Source organism: Coturnix japonica, chromosome 6, assembly GCF_054131305.1.
Source record: "Coturnix japonica strain WE chromosome 6, WE-NBRP24, whole genome shotgun sequence".
NCBI classification, from domain to species: domain Eukaryota; kingdom Metazoa; phylum Chordata; class Aves; order Galliformes; family Phasianidae; genus Coturnix; species Coturnix japonica.
Window position 1 is genome coordinate 33,777,416 of NC_140668.1, and position 17,901 is coordinate 33,795,316.

General features: G+C 38.5%; 1 protein-coding gene and 1 long non-coding RNA gene across 7 annotated transcripts in view; one reads left to right on the plus strand and one right to left on the minus strand.

Annotated features, from left to right (window-relative positions):
- Positions 1-5,357: 5,357 nt before the first annotated feature.
- LOC116653967 (uncharacterized) lies at positions 5,358-7,559 on the minus strand. Its single transcript, XR_004308654.2, has 4 exons — positions 7,440-7,559; positions 7,093-7,343; positions 6,055-6,151; positions 5,358-5,563 (listed from the first exon to the last, which is right to left on the minus strand). It is a non-coding gene; the product is annotated as an uncharacterized LOC116653967 (long non-coding RNA).
- Positions 6,930-17,901, plus strand: part of CDH8 (cadherin 8) — a 136,715-nt gene continuing 125,743 nt past the window's right edge. For all 6 annotated transcript variants that reach the window (XR_014947791.1, XR_014947792.1, XM_032447060.2 and 3 more), the window contains exon 1: positions 6,930-7,850. The gene's annotated coding sequence lies outside the window, so the exon portion shown is untranslated. The remainder of the gene's footprint in view (positions 7,851-17,901) is intronic.

Sequence of the window (17,901 nt, forward strand, 5' to 3'; positions counted from 1 at the left end):
GTCCTGGGGATTTAAATGATTTATTTTCTCCTTCATTAGTGATATTTGTTGCATATGCATCAGGAAATATTTTTAGGGGAAATGGAGATTTTATTTTACCACAGCATTGCTACTTAATCTTTTTAAAATCAATTTGCCAAATTATGATGTCAGTAGTCATTAAAAAAAATAAAAAATAAAAATCACTTTATGGGCAATGTGCTGACTTACCTTCACAACTCTGTAAAGAAACAAAGCAAACATCTGAAGTACTGCTCTCAGAAGCACATACTTATAATCTCCCTGCATTCAAAATGAAAAGACCTATATGGTTTGGACTAGCAGTGAAATTTTAGCTTGTGTTGTGATGAGATTTGGGCTGACTGTGTACACAAAACTTCCTATCTGGGAGTTTCTACAGCACTTGTCATGCTACTTATTTTTGTTCTTTTATTTCTGCTTTGTGCTAAACCACACCTGCCTTTAATTTCATACAGCTGCTACCACTTGTTACCTTCATGTGGACTCATGTCTTTGTGATGAGTTGGTCTAAACCTGAAGATCTCCTATTCAGAACAGAAGGGAAAGTGCTGTCAATTTTTAAAAACCTATCCAATTTACAGCAAGGACGTATTCTTGCCAGTGACTGTTGTTTTTGTTTCTGCTGTCCCCTTTTGTTAAGTTTTAGAAGTAGTAGCCATAGAAGGCACATGCTGCTGCTGTACTAACTGGTGATCTATGTATTTCTGCATTGCTGAATGAAATCTCTGTTAACTTTATCCAAATCTGATGGAAATGAATGCAGTTCATTTTCTTAAACCACTCTCAAGACCCACCTAGTCTGTACTAAGAGATACATTAGGTCTTTTCTTGTTCCAAATTCTGAAAGTGACTTTACTGGTCTTGTTCAAGGAATAATTGTATTTGTTTTCATTACGACCATCATGCCTGGTTTCAGTGCTGGCCATAAGGTAAATTAAAACAGGCCAATAAGTGTGCCAAGCAGACTGGTGTGCTGTGTTGTTTAGCTTTCTATTGTATTAGTTTCATAGGTGTGCCAAAACAGCGCTAGCAGTTAACTGTTCCTCATGCATTCCATAGGGAATTTGCAAAAAGAAGACATTCAAAAGAGGCAACATGCTAAGCAAGGAAGAGTCTGAGCGTTTGAACAGGAAACAATCCTGTTTGCATTTCTCAGTCCCTCACTTGCAAACCACAGCCCTAGCTCACACACAGGGATGATAACTCTGACTATATTAAGCCCTACTGATTTCAGTACTCTGAAAAGATTCAGTTCTCTCACCTGGTAGCATATCTTTAATACATGCAACCATTTTGTTTCTCCTGGGATCCACCAGTCCTCTTTACATCAGCTCTCAGAAGTCCATTAAAAGTCTGTTTTATTTAGAGAGCTTAAACTTGCTATTATCATGGAATTTTATGGTAAATCCTCCTTGAAAGTGAATAGTTGGCACTGAATTCAGACCACAGTGAAGTCAGAAAGAAAGTACTTCTTATTTCAGTGGTTTCCCCCAGAATTAACTTGTACAGCAGGGAAAAGAGGATACCTCATGTATTAAGTGGGGATGTGTTGTTGTTTTTTAATACAGGGGAGCTACTTAGAAATGCAATTAGATAAGTGAAATTACCTTAGTGGGCACTTTTATACTTTCTCTCAAGTCCTCTTAACATCCTCTCTCCTACTGTCCTTCTTGTCTTCGTTTAGTTGTCAGGCATCCTTCTCCCCTGTCCTGCTGATGTGGCAGTTACACAGCTAAAACTGCTTGGCTGCACACGTTGCCTCCTGCAGCGAGAAAGCAGCACTGTACAGAACTTCTGTCGCTGACAGGCGTGACACAGTTTGTCCAGCCAGGGAACTGCAACATTTCCACCAAGTGCATCAGTGTAGCAGAAGGGCAGAGCAATGACACTGTTAGGAAGAGATGAGAACACACAGAACTTGTTACACATTTCAGCAATTTTTGTTTGGATTGATGTAGAATTACTTATGCTGTAAAACGGTGACCTAAAGTTCTCTCATTCTTGCCTTATTCAGACATTTGCCAGTGAAAAATTGGATATATGCATCTATAAAGAAGTACTTCAGTTTCTCACAAATTAGCAGATATATTTTTAGCGGATAATTTGTTTGCCAAGAAAAGCTAAAAATAACTTTTAGAGCAAGGATTATTGGCATTGGGGGGGGGGGGGGGGGGGGGCAGAAGTATGGATGCATAAGTGGGGGATTTGTATTAAATCTTGCTGTAGGGTCACATTTTGCTGATGAATATGTTAATTTCCTGTTTTGATTCTGATAGCATTGAAAGTAGTTTGTATATCAACAACACTTGCACGATGGACAAAAGAATTATTGAGCTGTTTTTATATAATACCTACAAGAATAAAAAAATAACAGTAAAGGCAGTGATTTGATTTGCATAAAGGAGATAATTCATCTACGTTCACACAATTAATGAAGTGAACATTTAATTTCTTTCCTCTAGAGAAAACAAAGCAGTGTCACACAATTATTTGGTAAGCAAAGAGAGGAAGGAGTGGGAAAAAAAAGGAATAAGTGTAACCTGCTTAGTTAGTGCACACTAGAGGGCACTTGAGGTAGAGCAAAAAATGTTTCCAGAGCTATCGAAACAGATTCAGTTACCTGTATTGGCAAAGCATACTGAAAAGTGAAAGCAAAGACTAGCCATTAAAATTGCATTGTCCTTCTTGATATCAATTTTGTTTTGTCTTTCTCTTAGTATTTGATAGATAAAGATGTTTGGTTTTGTTTTTGTTTTTCTTCTAATATTCAACTTGATAGCAACTAATGAAAAGAATTGCAAATAGTACCCAAGGAATAATTGAACTAGATAATGCGTTGTTGCTTTGGTGCGCTCCATAATATCATTGGTGTGTATGGCACGCAAATCAGTAGTTAGGGATTTCTATTTTAAAACCTCTAGACAACGAAGGGGGTCTCAGAACTAGTTGTGTTTTATTTTACTAAGTGGAGTAATTTGGGGATGGTAGAAGTATTACAGCTGTTGTGTTAAGGACATGAAAGCCCCACTGCTGCTGTTGGGTTAAACCTTTGTTTCCTTTGTTTCTCTTCCCCAGCCCATGGTCTGGAAATAGAATTTGCATGGATATAATTCATCTGACCATATTCACCATCAATGCATTTATTTCATGAAGTGTGTAACAAGGGAAAGGACTTGGATTATATGTTTGACAGAAGACTAGACTGGCAAGTAGAAATTTTTATGTGATTAATTTTTACCACATGTGTGGGTGTTGCTGATAAATGATCTGTTCCTTCTTCTGTGGGGCTTTTCAAGCTTTTTATTTTACTGTTGGATATTTCAATGATTTTTAACTTCCGTAAAGGCAATGGAAGGCAATTTCCTCATGCAAGATTCTGCTTCTTAGTTAAAATGAAACCATGAATCACTATCAGTAGAAAACAACATACTGCAAAAAACAGAAGAACAGAAAACCTACCCCAAAGCATTTGTCTTCTCTTCTAAGCCATTTATACAACTCCCTTTGTTTTAATTTTATAGCATCAATTGTAAACCTTATCTAGTGGAACTTCTATGTCTTCAGTGGCTTCAGAAACACAGGAGATCTTTATTTGTCACAACAACCAATTTGTGGTAGCTGTATACAAGCAGGCTTTAAAAGTGGCATGAGAGTGATAAGAACCAATATTCTAGAGGTAATTACATATCTGTATTGGCATGGTGAACTGATAAGTGCATATCTTACTCAGAAGTTCTCTGGACTCATTTCTTTCTATGAGTTTTCTATTTCTATGGGGTGTGAATTCTAGCTTTTTGAAGCAAATTAAATTGAGAAATAATCCCTCAAATAACAGAAGGAAAAACTACAAACTAGACAGAGCATTTGGATATTGTATGCATCGGATTGATCTAAAGTTTTAATGAAACAATTATAGGGTATGCCTATTATATAACCCCACTTCAGAAGGTTCAAATCAGTTATTAATTTTATGTTAGTATTATTACTTTGAAGTAGCATGAAAATCCCTGTAAGCAAAAGTTGCTTGCTGTAAACTTATAATTTATCTTAATTCACAACAGACTGATTAATTTCAGGTTATTTTGGATCAGGCCCTAAAGAGGGTATTAAAAACTGAACGCAGCTACTGATACTTTGAGGGAAGTAGCACATTACTGGGTGACTTGAGTATGAGGAATTACCACAATGATTCATTTTCCAAGCATGCTTCTCTTCAGTCCCTTCCCCACTCCCTTCAGGTTCCTGACTTTCTCATTGTTACACAGATGATGATAAACATCTGTATCAGCAGCAGCAGCCCTTGTAAGGCTGTCTTGTGACTGAGTCACCCCTTTAAAAGCTCATTTCAAGCCATTTTTCTTGAATATTTTTAAGCAGTAGGGTCTGAGCTGTCTCCAGAAAACAGTTTAGTATGCTGCTTTGCAGTGCTGAGGATCTAAATAGTACAGTCACAACTGTTTCTGCGAAAACAGGAAAGAGTGAAAATATACTTGTCATTTCATTATGTTCCAAATATTTTTAGACAGTAAACAGGCATTGTCTGTATGTGAATGAGAAGGCACACTAAGCCTGTAATCCTTCTTAAGATGGAAGAAAATTTCCAAATTCTCTTTCAAGCAGAGGTTATTTTTTGTCCTTACCAGTCACAATTGCTCAAAAATTATATACAAATATGTGTAATTTTAAAGACTGAATTCCAGTTTGACCCAGGTTGTATTCAGTCACGTACATTTTGCAGCTAATTTCTTCTCTGCATTTTAACTAAAAATCTTCATCTGTTCCAATTGGAGTCATAGATGCTTTCTGCTTGCAGAATGAAACAGCCATTTAAGAGATAAATATGTATTATAAGGAAGATTATTTGTTTAAGGTATTTGAGGAAACAATTTTTAGCCGGCATAATCATCAGTGCTCTATGATATTACATGTGTATATATATATCATTCTGATAGACATGCGTTAAGTCATTAAATTTGGATAGGATGCAGAAAGCTGTAAATATTTTATTCTAAGATTATTTTGAATTTATGATGAATTCACATACTTCTCCTGTCAGACTTATGCATCATCTTAAAGGCTTTCTAGTAGGTGCATCCATGGCTGACATAATCCATTTTAACGAGACATTGACCACCTTCCTGTACACCTGAGGATGAAAGAGCATTGCATTTCCCCAGTCATCCCAATTGCGAGAAAGGTTAAACAGAACAAGCAGCACAAGTCAAAAAATGAAATCAGAACAAAATCTAAACTTTAGTTTATGCTCGGAGGCACAACCTTTACCACTAGACAACTATACAGCTTGCTTAACAGAGACACACAAGAAATGTAACTTATTCTCATTAATTAGAATTTTATTGGTTGCTTTCATGGAGTGTTTTTCAATGGGAATGAAAACATGGTGTGCAACTACTTTTAGTGAAACTTTATTTAAAAAACAAAAATCTTTGCAAACTCATTAATTCTAAGGAGTAAAACAAGAGTAAAGCATCCTCATCTTTCTTTGTGATACCATCAGTATTTTCTTTGTGTTGTTCCATTCCTGAAAAGACAGAAGAGAAAAAATACCCTTTGTTTAAGTGGAACCCCAGGAAAAGGGAAGCCACGTTTCTGATGTTATCTATTACACTGCAAAATGATACGTATTTCCCTCAAAGCCCCGTGCCTGCTTTGTCAAGTACTGTATATTTTGTATCCATGCTTCTCCAAGGAATCATCCCAGGTTCAGAGCTTGGAAAGCAAATTCTTGGGCTGAGGGAAGAAATCTTTAGGTATCTTTCTGTTGTTCTTGGAAAATGTCAAATTCCATGTATATTTTCTTGTGTTGAGACTTTGCAGAATGAGCACTTGTACAAGAATGCACCCATTATCTGCAATAACTTACTAGGGAATATAAGATTATTTTTTAAAAAGCACATAAAGGACCTCTGAAGGCAGGTGCTTCTGCTGTTTAGTCTCATGTGAAAGCACATGTAGTATCAGCATTAAAAATAAGACTAAATGTAATGAAACTGAATTATACCGCGTTCTTACTATATAGAAGAATGTTAAGGTCCACTTTCTGTAGGCCTTGGTGCATCTTCACATGTTAAAGGATTTTCAGGTGAATAAGTTGAAGATGATAATTTACCTGCAGTTGAACAACAAACCAGCTTGAGTAAGGCAAAACCACAGTCAGTGCTTGCCTTAAACACAACAAAATGCAGCTGGTCAGGAAAAGGTGTAAAGTGCTGAGCGAGGTGAGTGTACTTCTACTATCATGATGGTATTGAGTGCTGAGCCATTTAAGTCAGTTTATACTTGACGATGTCTGTTCCTTCTCCTTCTGCACACTACTGACCCTTTCTCTATTTGTAAACATGAAAAGTGGGAGGAAAAGAAGGGGTGGTGTTAACAGTAGAGTCGTGATGTATGTAATGATTATATAAAACAGAACTTCATCTGCTAATAGCTCGTGGATGCACCATAAAGCAGGAAAGGACTCCTTAGCTTCAAAAGAAGGTGGGTACAGGTGTTAGTGCTGCTGCCTGGTGTGGTTCCTCAGCTCTGCCTGTTGCCACCTTCAGCTCTTGGCAGACACCTGGCACTGAACATGCTTGCTGTCCCCTAACCTCTTTACAGCGCACACTGTCGGACCTGTCCATCACAGAAAGTGGAAATGGGGTGATGGTGACCACCTGTCTGTGTTGGGGTTGCCCTTCAGCTCCTTCTGTTAGGAGACGTGTTGGCTGCGTTCTGCTTCCATGCAGCTTCAGGCTCCTGCTGTAACATTTCACTGCCACCCTTGGCTTGAAAAGCAGTAAAGGAGAGAATTGAAATGCCTGCAGTTCTCTGGGGTTTGTTTGGAGAAGGTGTTTAAATAATGCCCTCCCCGTCCCCAGCGCGTCCGCCTGTCTCCCGCAGGCTCTGTGGCGGAGATGAACAACTGCCTCCCGTCCCACCCTGCTGCTCCCCCTGCTTCTCGCCTTTCCGTAGCTCTCTCCCGGCGTCCTTTCCCCTCCGCCTCACATCCCGGGGAATCACCCCAGCGCCGGGACGCTTCTTTCCGCCCGCTGCCCCCTCGCCGTTTACCCCGGCTGGTCTTCCCTCCAGGCGCTTCGCGCAAGTCCCAGTTCCGTCTCGCTGCTCGGTCGCACCGGTCCCGGCGGGCTCCTCCCCGGTGGCTTCGGCGAGCATCCCTCGCTTCCCAGCCGCCGGGTGCCGCCTGCCGCCCGCCCTCCCACCCTGCCTAAGGGAGATGCCCGGGTGCGCGGTGAGCGCGCTCCCGAGCAACGCGGGGCTCGGCGGTGTGTGGAAAAGTTGTGCGCTTACCGCCTGAAAGGCTGGGAAAAAAAAAGGGGGGGTGAGAAGGAGAAGGGGAGGGGGGGAGAAAAAAAAAAAAAAGGCAACAAAACAAAAAACCGCCCAAAACTGCTTACATGAATTTCCAAGCGCTAGACCTGCCTCCGAGATCAGCCCAATAAGAGCTGTCAGGGGAGGCTCCCAGCTCACTTTTCCACATCACTTCACAGTTACATTTGGCAGGCAGGCACGTTGGAGCGCTCAGACCCGGAATTAGTGGATTTATGTGGAATATCCCTGCTTTCACGGAGACGTGCTGCTGCCGCTGGCTTGTGCAAAGGGAGAAATTAATAACTGCACTTGAGCATGCGGGCACAGAAACCCGAGAAGCGAAATAACCGGCATCTCCTCCAGCATCAAAAAGCATGAGAAGAAAATCGGGAGAATCCTGCCTGTTCACAGGGACTGGCGAATGGTTGTTTTACCTCACCCTTTCAATCCGCGTGTGAAGAGGCTGCCAGCAGGCTGTTTCCTTGGTCCTTGAAAGAGTGAGTATTCATTTTATTAGTATTATTTATGTCTGGCTGGCGGAGGGCTGTCTCTCCATAGATTTCTTTTTGACTTGGTACCTGTCTGTGTCCCTGCAAGGTGCGCTGTGCGAGTGCCTTCCTCCTTAGTAGGTGCGATCCTGGGCTGAGCGGGAGTGACTCATTAACTCTGATCTTTGGAATCATGAAAATGTCATAGGATTGCTAGCTGGGATTTGTTCTGTTATCTTTTTTCCCCTTTGGGAGGAGGAATGGTGATGTGGCTATTTCTCCTCTTTTTCTTTTTTTCTTTTTTTTCTTTCTTTTTTTTTCCTTTTTTTTTTTTTTTTCTTATGAGGGATGTAGAAGACTTTGCATCGTAGAGGTTTGCTTTTAAGGCTACAGAACCTGTTTCTTCTCCTTGGTTTCTTATTTAGTACCATAAATCTTTGGGCTATTTCACTGTGTTGAATAGATGCAGGGTTGCATTCATGCATTGAAATTGCAGTTTTCGTGCTGAGAATAGAAATCACCCACTAGCTAGATATGTAAATGAGGAAGGAGGAGGTTCAAAGAGTCAAAAGGGGGGAAATCCCCATGATTTATTGTCACTATCCCCAACCAAAGCTTTGCACCTTTCAAATAAATAAATAAACAGAAACGTTATGACACCTTCCTTTCCCACTTTTGGAAAGGAAACAGTCTCAGAAACACTGCTTTGCCTCCTAAAAGCTGAGAGGAGAATGAATCTTTAACTCTAACTAGCCAAGAGTCATCTCTGTTCCACAAGTTGTTTTCCTTCCCGTTCTTTGGTTGACTAAACAGGTAATGCAGCCAGCTGAAACTTCGGAGAGGGAGAAAGCCCCTTAGCTCCTGCATCTCGTTAGTTACATCACTGCCAAGGCTCCCAGAGAAGAGATGCAGGCATCTGTCGACCCCTGAAACTGACAGTTCCACTAAATGCTTCATCTTCTCTTTGAGCAAGGCAGAGGAGTAATGCATCCTTAGATTCCGTTTGGCTACAGTATCTGCTGGGTGGCAGCATCCCAATTGGGGAAGCGGATCTGTCAGACAGTATCCCTGCTAGACAGCATCAGACCTGTGTGCAGTGCTTGTCTGGCAAACCTGGGTAGTTGCTGGATCAGGGTATAGTGCTGCAAAGCTTCAGCATAGAAAACTGATGGCAGTTTCTCAGTGGATATTATAGAAGAGATTAATTCAGATCCTTATTCAGACTGTGCCTACCGCCATGAAGGTGACACCACTTAACATAGGCAGGAATTCCTTTGTGGTTCATTGCTGTTCAGTCGTGCTTGGAATCTGTCTCAATTCAAACAGTTTACATTTAGTACCAGACTAAATAGAGTGGAATCTATCCAACCTGGCACATAACGGCATTGCACAGAGCTGCTTGTGTTGCCAACAGGTATCAAACTCCATGCACTCACTTCTCTCTCCCTCTTGCTCTCTTTCAGACAGGCAGAAACACACACACTCAATTTCATGCAAATGGTTCTGTCTTTCTTTCTTCTGAATGCAGGAATAAATATTCATACAGTTTTCATAAAACCTGATGCTTTTAGACAGCCAATTGATCGCTTAGATGTCTAGTTATTTGTCTCTGAGTATTGCCGCCAGATGTTTTTTGGGGGGCAGCATAAGAAATCAAATAGCATTAACTGTTTATTGTTTTGATTCTACCACATTAGTGCTTAATAAAAGGGAAGCTAACAGCTGCTCCCTTCAGTTTCAATCAAAGAATAGAGCTGATAACTACCACTGTAGATAAAGGATTTTCTAAACTTCACTCTTTCTCTCTTGTAAATTCTTGGAGAGTTTCTGTGCAATAAGGATGAAGAGAAGTATGCAGTACTTGTGTATGAGTGGTATACCTCATCTACGTTCAATACCAGACTGGTGGGAACAAGAGGTGACTTCATAATAGGCTTCTCAGTAAATATAAATAAATAAATGCATTTGGAAGATGGAAAGATTGCACCAGTGTGCATTTTATCTGCCTTAAATGAAATGATTGAGCAGCTAGAAGTTAGTTTTTTATGAACTTGTGAAATTATCAGATTTCACACCCATAAAATATAATAACATCAAAAACCAAAAGCTCCCTGTAGCATCACCTTCCAGCCTAATTGTCTGAATATTTGTGACAAGAAAACCCTAGGATGGGAACTGATTATTATATAGTATTCTAGTCTAAGGTTTTCATCCACTCAACCTTATTCTAATACCTCACTGCGTACACATTGGGCACATCCTTCTGCTATCTCTTAGGCTTGCTGTTTATTAGCACTCCCCCACTGTTAAACTTGTATCCTGGCTGCAAGGAAATTTGTAAGCTGATGGTCTACTGTATATCCAGAAATCAAGTATTTCATGAAAGTTGGTTCTTAGAGTTTGCAGGTGAGCAAGTATTAAAAATGAGCAGACCTCCAGCCAAGAGAGTAACTTTTATTTGCAATATTGAAAAAAAATAAATCAATATAAATGTGTCTCTGCTTAACAAATACATCTATCTGTTTTGATAGGTACCTCTGTGTAGGACATTCAGTCATTTTATACCTTTCATTAAAAAGGGAGTCTTTATCTGTATGGGAGATGAAGTCCACCTTAGGCAGTCACTTCGTGATTTTTCTGTATACCTCACTTGCTCGCACCAGCATCTGCTACTGAAGTACGAACCAGAGTTGTAAATAAGTAGTCCCACAATCAGGTTTAAACTGACTTTCTTTATCAACTGTTTTCTTTAACAGCTTTCTGATAATATTGCACCTTTAAAAAAAAAAAAAAATAAAAATTAATCCCTTAGCTGATATCTGGACATTTGTATCACTATTAGTGTATTAGTGTATACTGATACCTTCTTTGCTCGGAAAAAAATACATTTAAATCCTTTCTTCATTATGTAGAACTACTGCAGTTAAAAGCACATCCAAATGTAGGTATATATTTAAGTCTATTACTCCTTAAAGTACTCCCTGCATTTTACTGTTTCTTCAAATGTAGTTGCAGATTCTGTCTTTGAAAATACTCATTTTGGCAGACCTAAGTGCTCTACAGAATTTAGCTGGGACTTTTTCAGCCACTTACTGAAATGAGGGGCCTGGAACCTACCCACTTGACCCTTGATACAGATAATTTCATATTCAAAAGTTGAGAGACTTTCAAGGGGAAAAAAATTCTGAATAGGAAAGAGAAGTGAATGCATTCTGTAATCTCTTGGTGTTGCACATTTCCAAGTGATGATTATGAATGCTTTCTGTAACAGAAAGCTGCTAGCAATGCCACGTAGTATAAACAGCTATTTTCATCACATATCAAATAATCATTAAGATGATGTATATCTAAGCAGCATTCCTTTTGTGTTTTCCTTGATGATGTCATTAGAATCTGACCTTTGAGTTATTAATAATGACAAATATATGTTTACAGTATACACCTGAGTTACATGTGCATTCCTGAAAATCATAGAAGCGTCTTTCAACTATGAGTTTAAAATAATGCAAACAGAATTCTTTCAGTGGGAGGGAAATGATATAGCATTTTGAGATTGGAATGCTTTAAGCATCATCGCTACCATAAAATCACATCAATAGGATTAAATTAGATGATGAAACTCAACATTTTTCTTAGTGTTGTTGCCATAGAAAAGGTAGCTTACTTCATAGCTGTCTGAACATAACTGTTTGAGCAGTAGATAGAAATAGAACAAAGTCAAGTCCAATTCAGTCTAAGATTTCAACTGATATATACATCTTTTGACCCCCCTCAGATATACCCCATATTCCTTTTGTTCTGGAATCTGCTCAGCATGTTTCTTGTTTTTTCTGCTAAGTAAATGATGGCACAAAATGCAGCACAGTGGCATTTTGGCTATATAAATAAATTTTTCTTCCCAAAAAACATTGGGAACTGAAGTATTACATGCAAGCAGAAATGGAAATATAACTTCTGAACCAATTTAGTATCAATAGATCGAATTTAAAGTGCTTGACTTCAGGCACCAGAGTGATTTCTGCTTTGCAGCAATGAGAGCAACCTATATCATGAGTTGCAACGATAATTCATGTAGAATCAATTCTCCAAGGTGTTGGGCATGATATGTCTTATGAAAATTGTTTGAAATTGAGGATGATCAGCGCTTTGGCTTGGACTTCAAATTAGTAATGTGAACCAATCTTAGATCCGAAGAAGCAAAATCATCCATGAGAAGTGTCTGCTGAACCCTGTGGTGCCTAAGTTATAGAGCAGCTCAGAAGGATGTTTGTTTCTCAGTGTATCTTGCTCAGGTCTTTGCAACTGACTGTGGGACTTCAGAGTATCCCAAAAGCAGTCAGTCTTTGCAGTCGCTAGTTCACAGCTTCAGCATTCTAATGTATTATATGTTCACTTGAAGTATCTTAGGAAACAATGCTTAGCTATGCAGATAACTATTTAAATACACTTCCTTTGCAGTCACTGATTATTGTAATCATATACATGTCTTTATTATTATATACAAATGTAACTTCAGTAATCATATATATGTTTAAAATCATTGAAGTCCCTAAATGCTAATGCAAATGGACTGTATGCATTGAGGTAATGATGTTTGTTATTAGTGCTTTGCAACTGAGCTAGCATTTCAGGTGTGAACCCATCTTATGGATGAAATGTAGCGACTACAATTGCATTTTGAGAACAAAACATCAGATCTTCTTAAGGCCACTGAAATTTTTATTGAGGTCTGCATGATACAGACTATAACTTTTATGATTCTCTAAATGTCAGATTTAAGACAGACAAGACCATAAAAAACTGAACCTTCTTCCCATACAATTCATTGTAGTTGATGCAAAATTAAAAACCTTTGCATTGTACTTCATGTGTTTCATCAAAAGATTAGAGCAGGCTTTGTGCAGCAGTGCTGTATGTAGTTAGAAAAGTCCAGTTACATTCACACTCTTCCTTTTTTAACTTTTTTTTTTTTTTTTTTTTCCTATGCACACATTTGCGTACATGGCTGCCAAGTTTATATAGCTTCACTAAATCATGAGGAGCAGTCATGGTTTTATATTTTTAGTTTGATCAAATTACTTGTCAGGAAAACTTGCGAGCTCTTCCTTAATTACTGTATTTTACTTAATTATGTAGAGAATATCTGGCATTCTTTAAAGTAAACCAGTGAAAATGAAAGCTTATATATATATATATATATATATATATATATATATATATATATATATATAAACCGGAAAGGAAGCTTAGAAAGCAAGATATTTATGTCCTCCATTAATATTTAAACATTTTTCAGCAAGTACAGGATAAGCACATCCCAGCTGCTGAAACTCTCATGATAAACGATGCCCTAGGCAGAGCATGGTTAACACCTAATTCTCAGTCACAGGCCGATCTGTTTGCCTTTTTATGAGCTGTCTTCATGTTTTGCACAACTTGCCTTTTTTCTCCCTCACTACTTCTAAAATGTTATAGGTCTTCAAATTATGTAATACACCCTCATAAAAATGAGCATTTGTTTGAGAGATGAGTTTGGCATGAGCTGAAACTATTAAATCTATACGTAACTCAGTTATATTTTAGTCAAGGAAAATCTCTTTATTAAAGGGTAGAGATGAAAGTGTCTTTGTTTCTTCATCTTACTACAGAATGAAAACAATGCAGATATGACTATTTTTGGTACGTTGAACTTTCTGGACCACATTAGCTGTTCAAACAGATTTTGACTTTCTTCTCTCCCTATTTTGAGCAAGCACTGTGAGCTTCTCAGCATGATGGTGTGAGGTGAACTGATGTTCTGACGCAGATCAGTAGGGCATCTACTCCCATACACCTGAAAAGAAGTCTTTTCCTTTCTCTTTTCTTCTAGTTCACAAGTACCTTTTGTTCTACAGTAGTCCTAAAATAGCTATATTGTCATTTTAATAACTGTTCTTTTGGTAGCATCTGCCATTTAAAAAAATGGACAAAGAGACACATCCACCCGAAGCATTACAGAAACTCATATCATTGATGCAGAAAAGCAATCAAACTAGTCATATTACTTCAATTGCAAACTCTGTGAAGCACTTAGTGCCCCTTTGTCCTCTATCTGCACGCTGTATTGCACAGTTGGATTCATGACTGGAATTCCTGAGCTCTACACAATGCAAGTAATAAAAAAAAAAAAAAATGTACTAGGAAAGTAGAACTGCAGCAGCTCAGGGGGTGTGTTTTGCTTTGTTATTTTAATTTAAATGCATTCTGATCCTATAAAGTAGTGAACAATTCTGCAAAGACTGGGAGGTGTATATCCAAAGTATCAGAGCCTTGGCAGTTTTAAGGATGGCCCCTACTGGTTCTATCAAAGCATAAGAAAAATATCCCTGATAACAAAGTCTGTTGATTCCAATAAAAGTTAAGCACTCTTTAATAAAAAGGGGAATTTCCCAAAAGTAAATGTTTGCCAAACAATATAAATGAGATTTAGCTATGATGAACTGTCATGTTAAGTAATCAAACAATAATGCGTGATGAGTTACAAAATTATTAATTGGCTGAAGGAGATACACTTCAATATGATGTACATACTGTTCTCTCCTTAGTCAAACAGTGTAGCTTCCTCTCCTGAACACTGGTTGTGGTGTTTTCTTATTAAGGGAGAAAAGTAAGGAAACTAAGAACTTCCTTCTCTCTGTTTCTGAAATGTACCCCTAAAACTCAAGTAATCACTAGTAATAAGCTAATAAATTTCATTGCATTTCTGCACTTGCTTGTATATAGTTGTGTATGTGTAGCCTTGGGACTGACAAGCGCTGCTTAGAACATTGCCTTAACATTTGACAGAAGAATAAAAACTCACCTAATAACCCAAAGAAGTGTTCAAATGTCTTAAATTGTAAAGAGCAACAATGCATGACTAAGCTTAGAAAATTAGGTGGTATGTCTTTGCACAGTGAATCCCTCTGTGTGTAAGACAGCCTCTAAGACCAAAAGAAAGACAGCAGTGAGGTCTGTTACCATTGTTGCTGAAATAAGTAGTTCTTTGGACAACTGCATTTGGTTCTCTGAGTGACCATAAGCCAACTGCCACACAATACTTAAAAATAAACTTGGATATTTGATTTGCACCAATTGACAGGATTCTTACGTGCAGATTTCTAACAACACAAAATACAGTTCAAGTGTACGTCACCCTGAACTGTAGGATGGAGTTAGAATAATATTTCCCATCTCGTTTTCCTTCCTTTGAAATTTCAGGTGCTTGACCCAGGGAAAGGATGTGTGACTAATGCTTTTGTGTGTTACATTTAACTGCAGGTGACATAACAGTCCCTTAAAATCACTATAAGCCAGTGAAATTTAGAGCAGCTACAAAGTATAATTATGAGTTGGGGCCATGCCTGGAACATGCATGGCCCAGAGGCTGGTGGCTGGCTTTCTGCCGCTTACAGCCTTTCTTGGCTGTGCATGTGTGCTGCTTGCAGGCAGAGCCACCAGGAGCTCCCCTCCTGATGGAGGCCAACAGAACAGCACATCTGGCTGTGGGAAGTCACTGGGAGAGATTTCTGTCCTTAAATCTGCCTGTGTCAGACTGCCTAGGAGTCCTATCGCAGGAATCTGTCAGAGTTCTAAGTAGTTTCTCTATCCCTAGCTTCTTGTGCCCTTTTCCAGAAGTTTCCTTGTACTCAGTTTTGTTGATTCAACTGTTTGTCTCACTGCTCTCTAAAGTACATAGGCAAGCGCAAGCTTCATGTACTCTTAGGCAGCACAGCTGTTTTCAAAACTTTGTCATTGTCCTGTAGTTTATGGGCTTTTCAGTTGTGCTGATGCAACTGCTTGTGCAGCCAGGCTGTAAACTAGATCCGGGCAACGATCTGGGTTATAAACTTAAAGACTTGTTGAAATGCGGCTTTGTTGTAATTTTTTTTTTCACACTCATCATTTCACTGATCTGGCTTCTGATGTTGTCAGGCAAATAGCACAACTGAGAGGACAATGAACTGCATTGAAGAAGAAATTGAGAATGGCAAAGAATGACTGGAACCAAACAACTGGTGGGTTGGGGAGTCTCTGAAAGAGCCTCTTAAATCAAAATTGCTGTTGGTGGAAGAATAGTATGAGCAATGGCCTAACCCAGCTCTGTCAAAATAATTTGGTTTATAAGATACTTTCCTATTAAAAGTGTTTAAGTTAACGAGATCATTTTGACAGAACTGGGTTAGGGAGTGACTCTACGTGTAGTTATGCTAGCAGCACAAAGGTCTAGTCAGGGCATATGCCCTAGGCACCACAAGCACAACCTTAGCTACTACCGTGGTAGCATGTCTGGTGTCTGTCTCAGTCTACCTCTGCTTCACAGTGAGATAGAGAACCATTTTTTAATATTTTATTTTATTTTGCATGGGAGTAATGTTTATAGAAACAAATGAGAAATAATTTTGTTCTTTTGCAAGAGAAATATGAGATGGTTGCTGCTTAAAATCAAAATCAGGTACAATGTAGTGGGTATGTGCTAGAAACAGGGTGGGTATGTTGCAAAGTTAGGGGACAAAGATGATTTGTTGGTTATGGCATTTTAATCTATTCTGATAGACTTGGGTTTTGTTCTGCTTTAATGACAAGTTAAAATGTTCTTTGAAGTTCTCTTATGAGTAGGAATTATTAATCCTACAAGACCTTAGCTTTTGTGGGAACAGAAACATGGAAAGGAGAGAAATGATAAGAAAAGGAGGAGGGGGAAAAGATCGCTTGGATGCTAAGAATGGAAATGCTAAAAAGTATAAACTATCTATGCCTGTGTACAGCCTCTGAACATCCCAAGCTTGCAACCCTACTGAGAGGGGAAATGCAATACCTGGTCACAACGTGTGTGAAACCTGTGAAAATGAATACTTAATGAATTTCAAACAAAGGGAGTCACACAATGTACATTTTTGTCAAGGGCGTATTATTAACCTTCTTATTTTATTCTCTTATCCTTTATGAAAGCCATTACCCACAGCTTGAATTATTTTGCAGGAATAGCAATCCTTATTTTTGTTAGAAATTAAATTCATTCTTTTGGACATAAAAGCCTGTGTAGGTCAGATGGAATTTCAAGGCTCTAAAGGAAGCATGCAAAATGTAAAGGCTGTCTGCCTTCTGTCCAGGAGCACAGTGCTAACTGGAGCTCTCACGGTGATCGGTAAATGACACCTCTCATCAGTTAGGGGATGCTGCTTCTGTTGTGATGCAGATTAGCTCATACTGAATACGCAGCAAAGGTAAATATAATGGGTAAAGAGATCTAAAACATTTCCGTTAAAACTCCATTGAATTTATGTACCATTTACCTCATGATTTTGTGGTAGTTTGATACTAATCTTCTGAATGAACTTTAAAGGAGTCATTTAATGCCCATAATCTAAAAGATTCTGTAAACTCTACAAGAAAGTTGTTTTAAGCAACTTTTGTCTGGCATCTCTTTTGTAATTTCTGTATTTAAACTACTGCTTAAAAGATACGGTTGTTGTAAAGTTTGTAACAGCTACTTAGCAATTGTCAAAACCTACCCTAATAAAACAGTGAGGTTGAGTGACTTAGCTGTTACTTACAGTCAGAATGATTAATCAGGTAAATTCTAAGTTAAAGAAAGAAAAGTCTTGGTTGCAAATCATGAAATAATCCCCTGTCTTTTACGTGAAGAAATACAGGAGTGGCTGTAAAATCTTCTATGCTAGGATCGTGCTGTAAATCAATGCATTAGCCTTGTGATAAAGTGGTTTACATGACAAGACAGATATTCTGTGGTTTGAAATCTAAAAATAAATTGATTTTTTAAAGCTTTTTGTGATCTTGCTCTGCTTCTTTTTCAGCGAGCAGTTCATATATTAAGTCACTTCTACAACTTTATTCATCTTTTTAACATTTACTGCATTCCAGTGTCCACTTTGTAATGCCACAGGATGATTTTAAAAGCACCATAATGAAATTACTTGTTTCACATATTCTAAAATTAGCTGTTACAAATACACCAGCAACCATATAATTTCCCACTCTGCATTACACGAAATGAGAACTGTCATCGTTCTGAATATCT